Source organism: Oryx dammah, unplaced genomic scaffold, assembly GCF_014754425.2.
Source record: "Oryx dammah isolate SB20612 unplaced genomic scaffold, SCBI_Odam_1.1 HiC_scaffold_21, whole genome shotgun sequence".
Classification (NCBI taxonomy): Eukaryota; Metazoa; Chordata; class Mammalia; order Artiodactyla; family Bovidae; genus Oryx; species Oryx dammah.
Genome location: NW_024070205.1, coordinates 66945442 through 66965698, shown reverse-complemented (window position 1 = coordinate 66965698; position 20257 = coordinate 66945442).

Here is a 20257-nt window from a genome sequence, read left to right as displayed (position 1 = left end):
CAAGCAAACACTTAATTACTCTCTCCTTTTTTAATCAGGCAAGCATTCTAATACAAACTGACAAGGGATTTATTTAGGAAGCTACTTACTTTAAATAGTCACTGACAGTTCCAAAGATTTTCTTTTAAGCTTATGAACTGTACATTAGAGATGAAAAGCAAACAATAATTTGAATAATAATTGGGGGGAGGGAGACTCTGTTTTCTGTTACTTTCCATTTTCAAATTTTAGAATTTTCATCGTTGATTGTAGAAATCTCAGGAAAATGCCATGAGTTACAACAAAAGGATCTGCCTAAGGAAAACCGCCAGTAGGCCTCAAAGTGAGAGTTTCTCTATTGACCACAAGTTGAAATCTAGTATTTAGCCTTTTCTTGAATGAAAACTGGGTTGTTAGTATGTTGGTAAATATGCTCAGTTTCTCCAGACAGGATTCATAATATCTAGTCCCACAGAAATTGTTGTAAAAACTTCACTTTGTAACATTAAAATCTATTATTGGCATTCTGTTATTTGAACAAGTAGTCGTATCCTTTGACCAGTGATTTTTATTCCTATTAGTAAGCTTCAAGGCATGTTCAGTTATAATTGGAATAAGAATACCAGATATAGTTTGATTTTTTATTAGCATGCTGTAGCTGCGGCTGCTAAGTGGCTTCAGTCATGTCCGACTCTGTGTGATCCTAGAGACAGCAGCTCACCAGGCTCCCCCATCTCTGGGATTCTCCAGGCAACTAGAAAAGGTCAGTTTTCATTCCAGTCCCAAAGAAAGGCAATGCCAAAGAATGCTCAAACTACCGCACAATTGCACTCATCTCACATACTAGTAAAGTAATGCTCAAAATTCTTCAAGCCAGGCTTCAGCAACACATGAACTATGAACTTTCAGATGTTCAAGCTGGTTTTAGAAAAGGCAGAGGAACCAGAGATCAAATTGCCAATATCGCTGGGTCATTGAATAAGCAGGGGGTTCCAGAAAAACATCTATTTCTGCTTTATTGACTATGCCAAAGCCTTTGGCTGTGTGGATCACAAAAATCTGTGGAAAATTCAGAAAGAGATGGGAAAACCAGACCACCAGACCTGCCTCTTGAGAAACCTGTATACAGGTCAAGAAACAATAGTTAGAACTGGACATGGAACAATAGACTGGTTCCAAATAGGAAAAGGAGTACATCAATGCTGTATATTGTCACCCTGCTTATTTAACTTATACACAGAGTACATCATGAGAAATGCTGGGCTGGAAGAAGCACAAGCCGGAATCAAGAGAAATATCAATAACCTCAGATATGCAGATGACATCACCCTTATGGCAGAAAGTGAAGAAGAACTAAAGAGCCTCTTGATGAAAGTGAAAGAAGAGAGTGAAAAAATTGGCTTAAAGATCAACATTCAGAAAACTAAGATCACGGCATCTGGTCCCATCACTTCATGGGAAATAGATGGGGAAACAGTGGAAACAGTGCCCAACTTTATTTTTCTGGGCTCCAAAATCACTGCAGATGGTGACTGCAGCCATGAAATTAAAAGACGCTTATTCCTTGGAAGAAAAGTTATGACCAACCTCAACAGCATATTAAAAAGCAGAGACATTACTTTGCCAACAAAGGTCTGTCTAGTCAAGGCTATTGTTTTTCCAGTGGTCATGTATGGATATGAGAGTTGGACTATAAGGAAAGCTGACTGCTGAAGAATTGATGCTTTTGAACTGTGGTGTTGGAGAAGACTCTTGAGAGTCCCTTGGACTGCAAGGAGATCCAACAGTCCATCCTAAAGGAAATCAGTCCTGGGTGTTCATTGGTAGGACTGATGTTGAAGCTGAAACTCCAATACTTTGGCCACCTGATGCAGAGAGCTGACTCATTTGAAAAGACCCTGATGCTGGGAAAGATTGAGGGCAGGCAGAGAAGGGGACGACAGTGGATGACATGATTGGGTGGCATCACCAACACAATGGACATGGGTTTGGGTGGACTCTGGGAGCTGGTGATAGACAAGGAGGCCTGGCATGCTGCAGTTTATGAGGTTGCAAAGAGTTGGACATGACTGAGAAACTGAACTGAAATATCCAGCAGTGATCATTTTATTGACAGAGGTAGCAGGAATTGGCTTACAGTACTTTATACAATAAATGTTTAAAGCTTTTACAAATATAAGTTTTACACACCAATGATAATGTCTACATTTTGAGTAACCTAGCCATGATGGTAAAGTGATGTTATTTTACAAAACTGCATTATCAAGTGAAATCAATGTGTCTCAAAGGAGGTAACTAAACAAATATAGTGGACATAGGCCACATTTATGATTGTTTATTATCTTTTGAACAGTCTTCAAGATTTTTAATAAATCTTTGCTTTGTGAAATTTCCCTTCCAAAGTAGAAGTCAGACTTCCTTAGTTCATCCTCTCTTGCCATTAGGATAGAACTTTGCTTTTCCAAGCAGATAAACCATTATGAGATTTTGTTTAGAGGGGACTGTGTGGGGAAGATGATGATCATGAAGTCTATTTTTGGGAACATATGAGTTGGAGATCCTTAAAGAGTAGCAGTAACAGAGGCCCTGGAGTTTAGTCTCAGGCTGGTGATGCTTTCTCTTGGAATTGCAACCTCAAAATGCAATTGCATATTGTTTCTGGGTCCGTAGCTCCTAACTAGGTTTCCTCATCTAGCTGAAGATTTTGAGAGCTGCCTGATGTTCTCTAACATAGTTCCTCCCTATAGAGTTCATAGTGTATTCCATTGTTTGCAACTAAGAATCCTGACTGAAATAGCAAAGTTGCACAGATTTCCACATAACTACAGTTAGTGTGTGTCTGATACTGAAATTGGTGTGAAAGTGTGTATGCATTGCCTTAACAACCATCCCCTAAAAGTAAGCCTTTATCCACTGTCTTCAAGAATCTGATATGTTTAACAGGCTTCTTTAGGAAGTTACTAAGATAACCTAAGAAAATTTTTGTGGTAGTTAGTTCAGTTTACTAGATTATATTTCTTTTCTTCATAAACTAATTTTATTGCTCTGTTATTTTATAACAGTTTGAGATTTACAGGAAAATTGCAAGTATAGTAGTGTATATAGTTTAAATAGGCCCATGCCAAGTTTTTCCTATTATTTACACTATTATGATTCATTTATAAAAATTAATATTAGTAATATAATTAATACATTATTACCATCCCTATCCATGGAATTCTCTAGACAAGAATATTGGAGTGGGTGCCATTCTCTTCTGTAGGGGATCTTCCAAACCAAGGGATCAAACCCGGGTCTCCTGCATTGTAGGCAGATTCTTTATTGTTAGAACTACAAGAGGAGCCCCATAGTTTAATCAGATTTCCTTAATTATTATGTAATGATCATTATTCTATTCTAAAATCCCATGAATGTTCAGTTCAATTCAGTCACTCAGTTGTGTTTGACTCTTTGTGACCCCATGGACTACAGCATGCCAGGCTTCGCTGTCCATCACCATCTCCTGAAACTTGCTCAAACTCATGTTCATCGAGTCAGGGATGCAACCCAAACATCTCATGCTCTGTCGTCCCCTTCTCCTCCTGCCTTCAATCTTTCTCAGCATCAGGGTCTTTTCTAAGGAGTCGGCTCTTTGCATCAGGTGGCCAAAGTATGGAGCTTCAGCATCAGTCCTTCCAATGAGTATTTAGGATTGATTTCCTTTAGGATTGACTGCTGCTGCTGCTAAGTCACTTCAGTCGTGTCCGACTCTGTGCGACCCCATAGTTGGCATCCCAGCAGGCTCCCCCGTCCCTGGGATTCTCCAGGCAAGAACACTGGCATGGGTTGCCATTTCCTTCTTCAATGCATGAAAGTGAAAAGTGAAAGTGAAGTCGCTCAGTCGTGTCCGACAGGCTCCTCCATCCATGGGATTTTCCAGGCAAGAGTACTGGAGTGGGGTGCTATTGCCTTCTCCGCAGGATTGACTGGTTTGATCAAAAACATCATTTCTTCAGCACTCATCCTTGTCTATGGTCCAACTCTCACATCAATAACATGACCACTGGAAAAATCATAGCTTTGACTAAATGGATCTTTGTCAGCAATGTAGTGTCTTTGCTTTTTAATATGCTGTCCAGTTTCTTATAGCTTTCATTCCAAGGAGCAAGAATCTTTTAATTTCATGGCTGTAAGCCACCATCTGCAGTGATTTTGGAGCCCAAGAAAATAAAATCTATCACTTTTTATATTGTTTCCCTATCTATTTGCCATGAAGTGATGGGACTGGATACTATGATCTTAGTTTTCTGAATGTTGAGCTTTAAGCCAACTTTTTCACTCTCCTCTTTCAATTTCATCAAGAGACTCTTTAGTTCTTCTTCAATTTCTGCCATAGAGTAGTGTCATCTGCATATCTGTGGTTATTGATATTTCTCCTGGCAGTCTTGATTCCAGCTTGTGCTTCATCCAGCCCCACATTACACATGATGTACTCTGCAAAGTCAAATAAGCAGGGTGACAATATACAGCCTTGACGTACTCCTTTCCCATTTTGGAATTAGTCTCTTGTTCCATGTTCAGTTCTAACTGTTGCTTCTTGAGCTGCATACAGATTTATCAGGATGCAGGTAAGGTGCTCTGATATTCCCATGTCTTGAAGAATTTTACAGTTTGTTGTGACCTACATAGTCAAAGGCTTTGGCATAAACAGTAAAGCTAAGGTAGGTGTTTTTCTGGAATTCTCTTGCTTTTTCTATGATCCAACAGATGTTGGAAATTTGACCTCTGGTTCCTCTGCCTTCTCTAAAACCAGCTTGAACATGTGGAAGTTCACAGTTCACATACTGTTGAAGCCTGGCTTGGAGAATTTTGAACATTATTTTGCTAGGATGTGATATGAGTGCAATTGTGCTGTAATTGGACATTGTTTGGCATTGCCTTTCTTTGGGGTTGGAATGAAAACTGACCTCTTCAAGTCCTGTAGCCACTGCTGAGTTTACCAAATTTGGTGGCATATTGAGTGCAGCACTTTCACAGCATCATCTTTTAGGATTTGAAATAGCTCAACTGGAATTCCATCACCTCTACTAGCTTTGTTCATAGTAATTGCTCCCTAATGCCCACCTGACTTCACCTTCCAGGATGTCTGGCTATAGGTTCATGATCACACCATTATGATTGTCTGGGTCGTGAAGATCTTTTTTGTATAGTTCTGTGTATTCTTGCCACCTTTTATTAATATCTTCTACTTCTGTCAGGTCCATACCATTTCTGTCCTTTATTGAGCCCATCTTTGCATGAAATGTTCCCTTGGTATCTCTAATTTTCTTGAAGAGATCTCTAGTCTTTCCCATTCTGTTCTTTTCCTCTATTTCTTTGCATTGATCACTGAGGAAGGCTTTCTTATCTCTCCTTGCTATTCTTTGGAACTCTGCTTTAAGATAGGTATATCTTTCCTTTTCTCCTTTGCTTTTCACTTCTCTTCTTTTCACAGCTATTTGTAAGGCCTCCCCAGACACCCATTTTGCTTTTTTGCATTACTTTTTATTGGGAATGTCTTGATCTCTGCCTCCTGTACAATGTCATGAACCTCCATCCATAGTTCATTAGGCAGTCTATCTGTCAGATCTATTCCCTTGAGTCTATTTGTCACATCCACTGTATAATCATAAGGGATTGATTTAGGTAATACCTGAATAGTCTAGTGGTTTTTCCTACTTTCTTCAATTTAAGATTGCATTTTGCAATAAGGAGTTCATGATCTGAGCCACAGACAGCTCCTGATCTTGTTTTTGCTGACTGTATAGAGCTTCTCCGTCTTTGGCTGCAAAGAATATAATCAGTCTGATTTCTGTATTGGGCATCTGGTGACGTCCATGTGTAGAGTCTTCTTTTGTGTTGATGAAAAAGGGTGTTTGCTATGACCAGTGTATTCTCTTGGCAAAACTGTTAGCCTTTGCCATGCTATGTTTTGTACTCCAGGACAAAATTTGCCTGTTAGTCTGTCTGTCTCTTGACTTCCTACTTTTGCCTTCCAGTCCCCTATGATGAAAATGAACTTAAAATTTTATTTTATTTTTCAGTTCAGTTCAGTCACTCAGTCGTGTGTGACTCTTTGTGACCCCATGAATTGCAGCATGCCAGGCCTCCCTATCCATCACCAACACCCAGAGTTCACTCAGACTCACGTCCATCGAGGCAGTGATGCCATCCAACCATCTCATCCTCGGTCGTCCCCTTCTCCTCCTGCCCCCAATACCTCCCAGCAGAGTCTTTTCCAATGAGTCAACTCTTCCCATGAGGTGGCCAAAGTACTGGAGCTTCAGCTTTAGCATCATTCCTTCCAAAGAAATCCCAGGGCTGATCTCCTTCAGAATGGACTGGTCGGATCTCCTTGAAGTCCAAGGGACTCTCAAGAGTCTCCTCAAACACCACAGTTCAAAAGCATCAATCCTTCAGCGTTCAGCCTTCTTCACAGTCCAACTCTCACATCCATACATGACCGCAGGAAAAACCATATGCTTGACTAGACGGACCTTAGTCGGCAAAGTAATGTCTCTGCTTTTGAATATACTATCTAGGTTGGTCATAACTTTCCTTCCAAGGAGTATGCGTCTTTTAATTTCATGGCTGCAGTCACCATCTGCAGTGATTTTGGACCCCCCAAAATAAAGTGACACTGTTTCCACTGTTTCCCCATCTGTTTCCCATGAAGTGATGGGACCGGATGCCATGATCTTCGTTTTCTGAATGTTGAGCTTTAAGCCAACTTTTTCACTCTCCTCTTTCACTTTCATCAAGAGGCTTTTTAGCTCCTCTTCACTTTCTGCCATAAGAGTGGTGTCATCTGCATATCTGAGGTTATTGATATTTCTCCCGGCAATCTTGATTCCAGCTTGTGTTTCTTCCAGTCCAGCGTTTCTCATGATGTACTCTGCATATAAGTTAAATAAGCAGGGTGACAATATACAGCCTTGGTGTACTCCTTTGCCTATTTAGAACCAGTCTGTTGTTCCATGTCCAGCTCTAACTGTTGCTTCCTGACCTGCATACAGATTTCTCAAGAGGCAGGTTAGGTGGTCTGGTATTCCCATCTCTTTCAGAATTTTCCACAGTTTATTGTGATCCACACAGTCAAAGGCTTTGGCATAGTCAAGAAAAAAGAAATAGATGTTTTTCTGGAACTCTCTTGCTTTTTCCATGATCCAGTGGTTGTTAGCAATTTGATCTCTAGTTCCTCTGCCTTTTCTAAAACCAGCTTGCACATCTTGAAGTTCATGGTTCATGTATTGCTTAAGCCTGGCTTGGAGAATTTTGAGCATTACTTTACTAGCATGTGAGATGGGTGCAATTGTGTTGTTGTTTGAGCATTGTTTGGCATTGCCTTTCTCTGGGATTGGAATGAAAACTGACTTTTTCCAGTCCTGTGGCCACTGCTGAGAGTTCCAAATTTGCTGGCATATTGAGTGTAGCACTTTCACAGCATCATCTTTCAGGATTTGAAATAGCTCAACTGGAATTCCATCACCTCCACTAGCTTTGTTCATGGTGATGCTTTCTAAGGCTGACTTGACTTCACATTCCAGGATGTCTGGCTCTAGGTGAGTTATCACACCATCATTATTATCTGGGTCATGAAGATTTTTTTTTGTACAGTTCTTCTGTGTATTCTTGCCACCTTTTCTTAATATCTTCTGCTTCTGTTAGGTCCATACCATTTCTGTCCTTTATTGAGCCCATCTTTGCATGAAATTTTCCCTTGGTATCTCTAATTTTCTTGAAGAGATCTCTAGTCTTTCCCATTCTGTTCTTTTCCTCTATTTCTTTGCATTGATCTTGAGGAAGGCTTTCTTATCTCTTCTTGCTATTCTTTGGAACGCTGCATTCAGATGCTTATATGTTTCCTTTTCTCCTTTGCTTTTCACTTCTATTCTTTTCAAAGCTTCTTTGTAAGTCCTCCCCAGACAGCCATTTTGCTTCTTTGCATTTCTTTTCCATGGGGATGGTCTTGATCTCTGTCTCCTGTACAATGTCACGAACCTCAGTCCATGGTTCATTAGGCACTCTATCTATCAGATCTAGTCACTTAAATCTATTTCTCACTTCCACTGTATAATCATAAGGGATTTGAATTAGGTCATACCTGAATGGTCTGGTGGTTTTCCCTACTTTCATCAGTTTCAGTCTGAATTTGGAAATAAGGTGTTCATGATCTGAGCCACAGTCAGCTTCTGGTCTTGTTTTTGCTGACTGTATATAGCTTCTCCATCTTTGGATGCAAAGAATATAATCAATTTGATTTCAGTGTTGACCATCTGGTGATGTCCATTTGTAGAGTCTTCTCTTGTGTTGTTGGAAGAGGGTGTTTGCTATGACCAGTGCATTTTCTTGGCAAAACTCTAGTCGTCTTTGAGCTGCTTCATTCCGCATTCCAAGGCCAAATCTGCCTGTTACTCCAGGTGTTTCTTGACTTCTTACTTTTGCATTCCAGTCCCCTATAATGAAAAGGACATCTTTTGGGGGTGTTAGTTCTAAAAGGTCTTGTAAGTCTTCATAAAACCGTTCAACTTCAGTTTCTTCAGTGTTACTGGTTGGGGCATAGACTTAGATAACTGTGATACTGAATGGTTTGCCTTGGAGACGAACAGAGATCATTCTGTCGTTTTTGAGACTGCATCCAAGTACTGCATTTCAGACTCCTTTGTTGACCATGATGGCTACTCCATTTCTTCTGAAGGATTCCTGCCCGCAGTAGTAGATATAATGGTCATCTGAGTTAAATTCACCCATTCCAGTCCATTTTAGTTCACTGATTCCTAGAATGTTGATGTTCACCCTTGCCATCTTTTGTTTGACCACTTCCAATTTGCCTTGATTCATGGACCTAACATTCCAGGTTCCTATGCAATATTTCTCTTTATAGCATCAGACCTTGCTTCTATCACTGGTCACATCCACAACTGGGTATTGTTTTTGCTTTGGGTTTATCCCTTCATTCTTTCTGGAGTTATTTCCCCACTGATCTCCAGTAGCGTATTGGGCACCTACCGACCTGTGGAGTTCCTCTTTCAGTATCCTATCATTTTGCCTTTCCACACTATTCATGGGATTCTCAAGGCAAGAATACTGAAGTGGTTTGCCATTCCCTTTTCCAGTGGGCCACATTCTGTCAGACCTCTCCACCATGACCTGCCCATCTTGGGTGGCCCCACAGGGCATTGCTTAGTTTCATTGAATTAGACAAGGCTGCGGTCCTAGTGTGTTTAGATTGACTCATTTTCTAGTGACTATGGTTTCAGTGTGTCTGCCCTCTGATGCCCCCTGGCAACATCTACCGTCTTACTTGGGTTTCTCTTACTTTGGACGTGGGGTATCTCTTCGTGGTTGCTCCAGTAAAGCAGCTCCTTACCTTGGATGAGGGTTATATCCTCACCGCCGCCACTCCTGCCCTTGAACGTGGAGTAGGTCCTCTCGGACCTCCTGCACCTGCGCAGCCATTGCTCCTTGGACGTGGACCGCTGTGAAGCACGTCTGCTGCAACGGACCTCAAAGAAGTGTGGCCGAGAGGAGCTGCTTCATGTCCGAGGTCAGGGGCGGTGGCCGAGAGTGCCAGGCAGCGATGGTGCAGGAGCGGCTGAGAGGAGCTACCTCACATCCGAGGTCAGGGGCGGCGGCCGGGAGGAGCCTCCCCATGTCAGAGGTCAGGGGCGGTGGCTGAGAGGAGCTACCCTGCATCCAAGGCCAAGCAATATAGGAAAGAAAAAAAAAATGTCTCTTTCTCCTCCTTGAGCACCCCAGACCCCTTTCTTCTCCTTGAGGGCTCAGGACCTCTTTCTCCTCTTTGAGAGCCCTGTGTACCCTGTTTTTTAAGATATACGCTTTTTCACATTAATAGACTACAGTGTAGTGTGACCATGGCTTTTATAATTACTGGAAACCAATATATTGTGTGATTCACTTTATTGTGCTACTTACTTTATTGTTATGATCTGGAATCCAATCCACAACACCTCCAAGTTATGCCTGTAATCCCAGTTCCTCCCTTTCATCTTCTATAATATAAATATCATTCACTTTATTTATTCTTTCTATGATGCTCTTCTTTATGTAGAGCAAGTTTCTAATCTACGTAATTTCATTCTCTCTGAAGTAATTTTTTTGACCTATATTGGAGGATAGGTATCCTGAAGTTGTATTTTTTGTCTGTTTTTGTGTTTTCTTTAAATCTGAGAATGTAGGTTTTCTTTTTTAGTTTCACTGGACATAGAATTCTAGGTTGTTTTTTTTTTTTTTTTCCCAACACACTAGGATTTTACTGCTCTCCATGTTTCCTAGGGTTTTAATGAAAAATCCAGTGTCATTCTCATCCTTGTTTGTGTATGGATCAGGTATTTCTTTCCTACACCCTGGCTTCTTGAACATTTTCTCTTTGCCTTTGCCTTTCTGTAGTTTGAAAATATGTTTAAGTAGATTTTTGGGGAAGGTGGTATTTATCCTTCTTGGTGTTCCCTGAGATTCTTGGATCTGTGGTGTGTTATGTTATTAATTTTGAAAAGGACCCAGCCATTTCAAATAACTTCAAATACTTCAGCTTATTTCACTTCATCCTCCTTCTGGTATTGCAGTTACAATTACATTTTTTAGGAATTGTCACATAGTTTTGGATGTTCTTCTCCTTCTTCTTCTTTTAATCTTTGCTATTCTTTTCTTTGCATTTCAGTTTTGGAAAATTAGGAAGTTTCAATAAATTTGTCATCAAGCTTAGTGGTCTTGGCTGTGAAGGTCTTCATTAGCTAACATCATTCATTTTTGATACCCTGCTTCTGACACCCAGTGTTTCCTATTAATTTCTTCTTAAAGCTTCCATCTTCTTCTTACATTACCCTTTTGTTCTCTACTTTTTCTGTTAGAGCCATTAAAATAGTAATCATAGATAATTTAAATTATGTGTCTGATTCATGAATCTGGTTCTGATATGTTCTTTGTCTATTTAGAACATGTTTTTTTTTTTTTCCTTGCACTGTGATTTTTTTAATAAAGTCAGCATGTTGTATCAAGTGATAGAGGCTGAGGTAAATGCACAGTCAGTGTGAAGTTTTAATGCTAATTTCACTAGGACTTGGGCTGTGTTGATTATTTGCTATAGCTCTAGGTATTGGAAGATATCAAATTCCTCTAGTTTTTTTGTTTTGTCTACTTTCTTAACTTTGTACTTTACTTTTACCTGGTTATTTTAGAAAGAAAATCAAAGCCAAGTCAATTTTGATTCAAGAGGTGTTTAAACTGTAGCCTGGGGGTTCACTGAGGAAGTGTGAGTTGTTCACGTCTCAGCCTGGATGGGATCTCACTTCTTGACCACTAGCTGCCCTAGTGAAGGCATCCAGAAAATCTGTCAGAAACTTAAGATACATGTACTGGACCTTTACCCTAAAATAACATGATTCCCTTAGGACAAGTATCTCCTGACTTGTCAGTTGTTGCTGTTCAGTTGGTCAGTCATGTCCAACTGTTTGAGACCCCATGGACTGCACCAGGCCAGGCTTCCCTGTCCTTCATTATCTCCTGGAGTTGTTCAGACTCATTTCTGTTGAGTCAATGATGCCATCCAACCATCTCATCCTCTGTCTCCCCCTTCTCCTATTGCCTTCAATCTTTCCCAGCATCAGGGTCTTTTCCAGTGCATCAGTTCTTCTCATCAGGTGGCCAAAATATTGGAGTTTCAGTGTCAGTCTTTCCAATAAATATTTAGGATTGATTTCTTTTAGGATTGACTGGTTTGATCTCCTTGCAGTCCAAGGGACTCTCAAGAGTCTTCTCCAACACCACAGTTCAACAGTATCAATTCTTTGGTGTTCAGCCTTCTTTATGCTCTAACTCTTACATCCTTATATGACTACTGGAAATACCATGACTTTGACTAGACGGACCTTTGTCAGCAAAGTTATGTCTTTCCTTTTTAATATGCTGTCTAGATTGGTCATAGTTTTTCTTCCAAGGAGCAAATGTCTTTTAATTTCATGGCTGCAGTCACCACCTGCAGTGATTTTGGAGCCCACAAAAATAAAGTCTAACTGTTTCCAATGCTTCCCCATCCAAACAGGGTTCTGAGCTGCAGCAGAGAAGCTGGGGAGCCATCTGCTCTTGAGCATCCTCTAATTTCAATCAGCTTCAATCAGCCAACAACTCCAGCAGGGTAGCCAGGCCCCTGGGTAGCCCATTGACCAACAGCCAGTGGCCAGTGAAGGTTTAGACACTCAAGAGGACAAGCGTGGGACAACCAGGGTACCGGATATGTCCTCTGGCTCTGTGGAGGAGATGAAGGGCATGTCCCTTTTCTAGTCAGGATCTCACAAAACGTGGTCCACTGTAAAGGGAATCTCGCAAACCATTTCAGTATTCTTGTCTTGCAAACCCCTTAAATAGTATGAAAAGGCAAAAAGATATGACAGTGAAAGATGAGCCTCCCATGTCGGTAGGTGTCCAATATGTTACTGAGGAAGAACAGTGAAATAGCTCCAGAAAGAATGAAGAGGCTGAGCCAAAGCGGAAGGAATGCCCAGTTGTGGATGTGTCTGGTGATGACAGTAAAGTCCAGTGCTGTAACAAGAAATATTGCATAGAAACCTGGAATGTTAGGTCCATGAATCAAGATAAGTGAGATATGGTCAAACAGGAGATGGCAAGAGTAAACATTGATATTTTAAGAATCAGTGAACTAAGATAGACAGGAATGGGTAAATTTAATTCAGATGACCATTATATCTACTACTTTGGGCAAGAATCCATTAGAAGAAATGGAGTAGCCCTCATAGCCAACAGAAGAGTCCTAAATGCAGTATCTGGGTGCAATCTCAGAAACAACTTGATCTTGGTTGAATGATGAATAGTCTTGGTTCATTTCCAAGGCAAACCATTCAATATCACAGTAATCCAAGTCTATACCCCAACCACTAATGCCAAAGAAGCTGAAGTTGAATGGTTCAATGAAGATCTACAAGACCTTTTGTAACTAACACCAGAAAAGATGTCCTTTTCATTATAGGGGACTGGCATGCACAAGTAGGAAGTCAAGTGGCACCTAGAGTATATAGGCAAGTTTGGCCTTGGAGTACAAAATGAACAGAACAAAGGCTAACAGAGTTTTGCCAAGAGAATGCACACATCATAGCAGACACCCTCTTCCAACACCATAAGAGATGACTCTATACATGACATCACCAGATGGTCAATACCAAAATCAGATTAATTATATTCTTTGTAGCCAAAGATGGAGAAGCTCTATACAATCAGCAAAAACAGGTCCAGGAACTGACTGTGGCTCAAATCATGAACTCCGTATTCTAAATTCAGACTTAAATTGAAGAAAGTAGGGAAAACCACTAGGACATTCAGGTATGACCTAAATCATATCCCTTATGATTATACAGTGAACGTGACAAAACACTCTTGGTTTTACCCAGATTGCAATTTGTAAGACCTCAGATAAAGCTCTTTTTCCTTTGCAACCTTGATACCAATGATTGCTTGATCATAAAAACTCATCCTCAGAGAAAGGCTGCACCTTGTATCTGTTTTCACTGTAAACCGCTCCTACTCTGTTGGAGTTCTGTTGGTGTGGTGTTCAGGCATAGGGGGTAGGGAAGTGCTCAGTAGTTATAGGAGCAGATCTCTGTGTTTCAGTGGACCTATGACTCTGGAAAGTGACCTTCACAAGTGTTTCTCCAGTAAGAAAAGGTTTTTCCATCTCAGCTGAGACAAAAATACTAAAGGAATGTTCTCTCTCAAATTACGATAATACACTGATCACTTCCCTGTCCCAGGAGAGTGGGTCTTTGTTTTTAGACATGCTGTTATATTTCACAGTGATTTATTTCCCTTCCCCTGCCAGAAATGTGAGAGGCTCTTTGATCTTCATAGGGAGAAACTTGTGGGATTCCTGGAAGTCTAACCCATAGAAAGGTGGCCTTTCTATGATCATGACCCCATACATTTTGTACTCAAGCTTGTCCACACTCAGCCGGCCAGCATTTTGTCAAAACTACCATTTACGTATTCTGTCCATTTAAGTATTCTGTAGTGTGAGTCTTGACAGTAGACTTTTCTTCTTGCAATGCAACTGCCTGACTTAAGCTTTGATTGCGAGGCATCCACTTGAAGGAAGGCTGTCTCCTGTAAGCACACTGCCAGCCACAGGAGTGGATAAAGATCCAGGACATCCTTCTCTCATCCTAGGCCGTGAGACACCTTTGTTTTAGAAATCGTCATTTACTTTGATTACTGGCCTTTTGGGCCTCTTATTTATTTTTCTTTATTCTCTCTTCCTGTGCTTAAAATGCTCTTATTTGCCCAGTAGTGAGCCCATGAAACTCATGACCTCCACCCTTGACTCCATAAAAGCGGGACCCCAGGCCTATGCTCACTCCTCTCTCTACCTAGGACCTTGCTGTGTGCCCTCCGCTGTGCTTTGTATGCTCCAGGGCTTGGAAGTAACCAACTCTTTTTCTTCAAATCTTCCTAATTATTGCTGAAGGGCATCTTGCAACCATAATAAGAACAAAAAGAGTTGGTCGTAACTTTGGTTTGGGAAGAGTAGCTGTCCTGGGAAGCTCACCTGGATCCACGTGAGAGCCCCCAGGCATTTCTAGCACATCATTACTGTTAATAGTCTGAGACCTCCACAGAACAAGTTTCAACTAGTTTTGGCTCCTGCAGCTGTACTCCAATGAAGCTTGTCTCAGCTGTGATTCTGAATTCACTGGTGTCCAAATAACAGGGTGGCAGTTAAAGATGCTTGTTATTTCTTTGCCCATCCTGCTCTCACATAACTGACAGCAGATCGAAAAATACCCATGAATTTTTATCCATTTAGATATTTTGTCAAAGTAAATATTAATTATGACTAGTTCAAATTTTAAAAGGAACTTTTCTTGGAATTAAACCCTAGACATTACTCTCGTATCTACCTAATGCAGAGAGTTGTACAGTTGTTGATAGAGATTTTAACTGTTCTTATGACATTCACAGACTGTTTTGTTTAAACAGAAATTTGTTCACTCATTCATTCACTGGCTTATTCTCTCAAAAATGTATCATGTATTCTCTCTTGCTGAAATTGTTACAGGCGCTTGAAACACAGAGGTGAAAAATACCTTCATATCGAAATATCTATGGCTTTCTCTGTCATACATAGAGATAAGACACATCTTTCAATTCTCCCTTCTCTTCTCACAATGACCTTTCAGCAATGTTTGACAGAGTTTTAGGGCTGACTATATACTTTGTAAATGCCTGTGAAAAGTGAAAAAAGTGGGACTTGTGTAAAATGCAGGTATGAAGTCCTTTTAAAGGTACTAAAATATGAACATTTATCTTTTCCTTTAGCTTCTCTCTTAACATTTGTCATAGTGTTCATTTTCTATTTAATCCTTATTTCAAGTAAAATATTAAAAATTTAAATTCTTGAATGAATTTTTTCACTTATCTTCATATTGTTCAAAGACAGTTTCATTGACCCTAAATAAATAGACTGCCAGTTATTTCTCCAGTAAAAATGGGTTTACTTGGGGTCAACAACAACAAAAAATGACATTTGAGGTCTGCAGCTATGGCAAGCCAAGTGCAATTCTCCCACAGAAATGGAGAGAACTCTTCTTCTAGAAGGGAAAGAGAAGTTCTGAGGCCTATAGAAAACAAAGCGTTGATTGGAAGAATGGAGTCTGAAGTGTAGTGGTTCTTCATTTCCTGAATTGTGATCTTCTTTCATTGGCTGAGTTCTTGCTAGGAGGAAGAGGAAGTCTGTCTTCCTCCTCTTGTACTCTGCTGTCATCAAAAAACATGAAAGCTTTCCCTTTGGACCTCCTGACTACTTTCATTGAGATTTCTCTTTATTAATTTCTTACAGTTTTAAAAACAAATAAGAAATTTACTTTACATGTATGCGTGCATGCTAAGTCATTTCAGTCATGTCTGACTCTTTGTGATTCTTTGCCATGCCCTCCTCCAGGGGATCTTCCCGACCCAGGGATTGAACCTGTGTCTCTTATGTCTCCTGTATTGGCAAGTGGGTTCTTTACCACTAGTATTACCTGGGGAGCCCACACTTTTTATGTAGAATAATTCAATTCATTCAGTTTATATTTTGTAGCTTATGTATGCATATATATTTTGTGATTCTAAGAGTAGAATCATTGAAAAATATTGATATAAATAAACTGTTTTAATTTTACTTCTTAATATGCATTCTACCAATGATCTGTACCTTTGATCTAATCATAAGTATGGAAGGCCTGAGGCAAAATGAACTTTGGATTGCCCTATCTTTCCATTTTCTCATGACATTATTTTTTCCCCAACTTTATTGAGGTATAATTGATGCATAAAGATTGTTTATGTTGTACAATGCTAGTTTTTTTTAAGGTATATGACATCATGTAATATATCTATACACTGAAATGATTACCATAATCAAGTTAATTAACATATGCTATCACTTCACTTGGGTTTTCCTGGTGGCTCAGATAGTAAAGAATCCACCTGCAATGTGGGAGACCTGGGTTTGATCCCTGGTTTGGGAAGATTCCTTGGAGGAGGGCATGGCAACCCACACCATTATTCTTGCCTGGAGAATCCTATGGACAGAGGAGCCTAGTGGGCTACAGTTCATGGGGTCACAAAGATTTCAATACGACTGAGCAACTAAACACATTACTTCACATAGTTAGTCTTTTTTTGTGTAGTGAGAACACTTCAGATCTACTCTATTAAAGTAAATTAAAGTCACTCAGTTTTGTCCGATTCTTTGAGACCCTATGGACTGTAGCCTACCAGGCTCCTCTGTCCATGGGATTTTCCAGACAAGAGTACTGCAGTGGGTTGCCATTTCCTACTCTATTTCTGCTGCTGCTGCTAAGTCGCTTCAGTCGTGTCCGACTCTGTGCATCTCCATAGATGGAAGCCCACCAGGCTCCCCCATCCCTGGGATTCTCCAGGTATTAGGAGACTTCAAATGCCCAGTACATACTGGGGAGTGACCAAGATGCTAGAGTAAGAAGACACTGACACTTCTTGTCACAGGTACACCCAAATCACAACAGTTTACAGAGCAACAATTGATGAGAATGACCTGAAGACTAGCAAAATGGATTTTCCACAACTAAAGATATAAAGAAGGAACCACATTTAGATGACTAAGAGGAGCAAAATCATGGTTTACACCCCTGGCTGGGTGTGACCCATAAAAAGGAGGCTGCTTAAAATTGCAGAAGTTCACCCCAGTGATTGAGGAATCCAAACCCCACATTAGGCTCTCTAACATGGTTTTCCTTCACCAGGAACATGAGCCCTGAGAATATCAGACTCAAGTCCAGCAGGTGCAGGAGAGCTCAGAGAGCTGTAGGAAAGAGATGCTCTGCTCTTAAAGGGTACACACAAAATCTCATGCTGAGACCAGTGCAGAGGCAGTAACTTGAAAGGATCCTGGGTCAGATCCACTTGCTGATTTCAGAGAGCCTTCCAGAGAGACAGGAGGCCAACTCTTGGGACTCACTCTGGGGACATAGAGGCCAGCAGCTGCAATTTTGGGAAAGCTCTTCTGCTTTGAGGACATTGTGGCTGAAAACTAACATTGTAGAATCCTCCCTTTAAACATCTAGTGGGTGGCCTTGGCCCCACCAAAAACTGGTTGGTACCAGTCTGGAACCCTTTAGATTGTGCATGGTTCAGACTGGTGTCATGGGTTCCCAACCCTACCCACCAGCACCAGCTCCCCCAGGTCACCCAGTAAGTAAATCACCTGGGGGAGTGACTTGGACCTGGAACTGCACTTAGAGTGGTTCAAGTCTACCTCAGAAAAAAGAAAAATATCAACCTAACCTTACAACTAAAGGAAGTAGAAAGATCCCCACAATATCAGTAGAAGGAAAGAAATAATAAAAGATGACAGCAGAAATAAACAGATTGAACAGTAGCAAAAATATCAGTGAAATTAAGAGTTTGATCTTTGAAAAGATGAACAAAATTGAGAAACCTTTAGCCAGACACATCAAGAAGAAAAGAACCCTAGTCAGAAATGAAAAAGAAGTTACAACTGACACCACACAAATACAAAGGATCATAAGAAACTGCTATGAACAACCTAGGATGGAACAGCTTTGAAGATGGTTAAATGGATAAATTCCCAGAAATATACAATCCCTCAAGACTGGACCAGGAAGAAGTAGAAAATATGAACAGACTGATTACAAGTAATGAAATTGGGTTAGTAATAAAAAAAAAAAGTTCTCAACAAACAAAGGTCCTGGACCAGGTAGTTTCACAGGGGAATTTTTAATTTTATTAATTTTATTTAACTGTTTATTTTTGGCTGTGGGTCTTTGTTGCTGCACAGGCTTTTCTCTAGTTGCAGAGAGCAGGGGCTACTCTGTAGTTGGGGTGTGCAGACGTCTCATTGTGGCGGCTTCTCTTGTTGTGGAGCATGGGCTCTAGGGTGCACAGGCTTCAGTGGTTGCAGCTCCTGGGCTCTAGGGCACAGGCTCAGTACTTGTGGTACACACTTTGTTGCTCTGTGGCATGTGGGATCTTCCCGAATGAGGAATGGAACTCTTCTCCTTCAGGCAGATTCTTTACCACTGAGCCACTTAGCAAAGTTCTCACAAAGCAATTTTACCAAACATTAAAATATATCTATCTTTCTCAAAACTATTCCAGAAAATTGAAAGGGAGAGAGTTATTGGCAACACCTTGTTACCAAAACCATGCAAGGACTTCACACAGACACACAAAAATTAAGCAGTAACATCTGGTCCCATCACTTCATGGGAAATAGATGGGGAAACAGTAGAACCAGTGTCAGACTTTATTTTTTGGGGCTCCAAAATCACTGCAGATGGTGACTGCAGCCGTGAAATTAAAAGACGCTTACTCCTTATAAGAAAAGTTATGACCAACCTATATAGTATATTCAAAAGCAGAGACATTACTTTGCCGACTAAGGTCCGTCTAGTCAAGCATATGGTTTTCCCTGTGGTCATGTATGGATGTGAGAGTTGGACTGTGAAGAAGGCTGAACACCGAAGAATTGATGTGTTTGAACTGTGGTGTTGGAGAAGACTCTTGAGGGTCCCTTGGACTGCAAGGAGATCCAACCATTCCATTCTGAAGGAGATCAGCCCTGGGATTTCTTTGGAAGGAATGATGCTAAAGCTGAAGCTCCAGTACTTTGGCCACCTCATGCGACGAGTTGACTCATTGGAAAAGACTCTGATGCTAGGAGAGATTGGGGGCAGGAGGAGAAGGGGACGACCCAGGATGAGATGGCTGGATGGCATCATGGACTCAATGGAGGTGAGTCTGAGTGAACTCTGGAGTTGGTGATGAACAGGGAGGCCTGGCGTGCTGCAATTCATGGGGTCGCAAAGAGTTGGACACGACTGAGCGACTGAACTGAACTGAACATCCCTGATGAACATAGATGCAAAAACCATCAACAAAATAGCAAATTGAATTCAACAATACATTAAAGGGATCATACACCATGATACAATGATCAAATAGGATTTATCTCAAAGATGCAAGGATGGTTAAGTATCTGCAAGTTAATCAGTGAACAAATTGAAGAATTAAAAAATCATTAGTTCAATAGATGCAGAAAAAACTTTTGACAATATTCAACATCCATTTACTGATTAAAAAAGTGTCAACAAAAGGAGGTAAAGAGGGAACCTGCATCAACATAATAAAGGCTACATATGACAAACAAACCTAACATAACTCAAAAGTGAAAAGTTGAAAAAAATATTACTAAAATAAGGAACAAGACAAGGATACCTATTCTTGCCACTTTCATTCAGCATAGAATTGAAAATTCTAGCCACAGCTATGAGGCAAGAAAAGGAAATGAGAGAAATCTGAATTGGAAATGAAAAAGTAAAGCTCTTCACTTTTGCAGATGCCACAATCATATATATAGAAAATTCTAAAGGAGCCACCCACCCCCCAGGGGAAAAAAAACCTATTATAGGTAATAAATTCAATAAATTGCAGAATACAAAATTAATATACAGAAATCTGTTGCATTACTATAACTACAAAGTGGCAGAACTAGAAGTCAAGACAATAGCATTTGCAGTTGCGTCAAAAAGAATAAAGTACTTAGGAATAAACCTAAAGAGGTGAAAGATCTGTACTCTGAAATCTGTAAAACTCTGATGAAAGAAATTGAAAATAACACAAACCAGTGGAAAAATGTACTGTGCCCATGTATTGAAAAATGAGTATTGCTTATATGTTCAACAGGTATCCC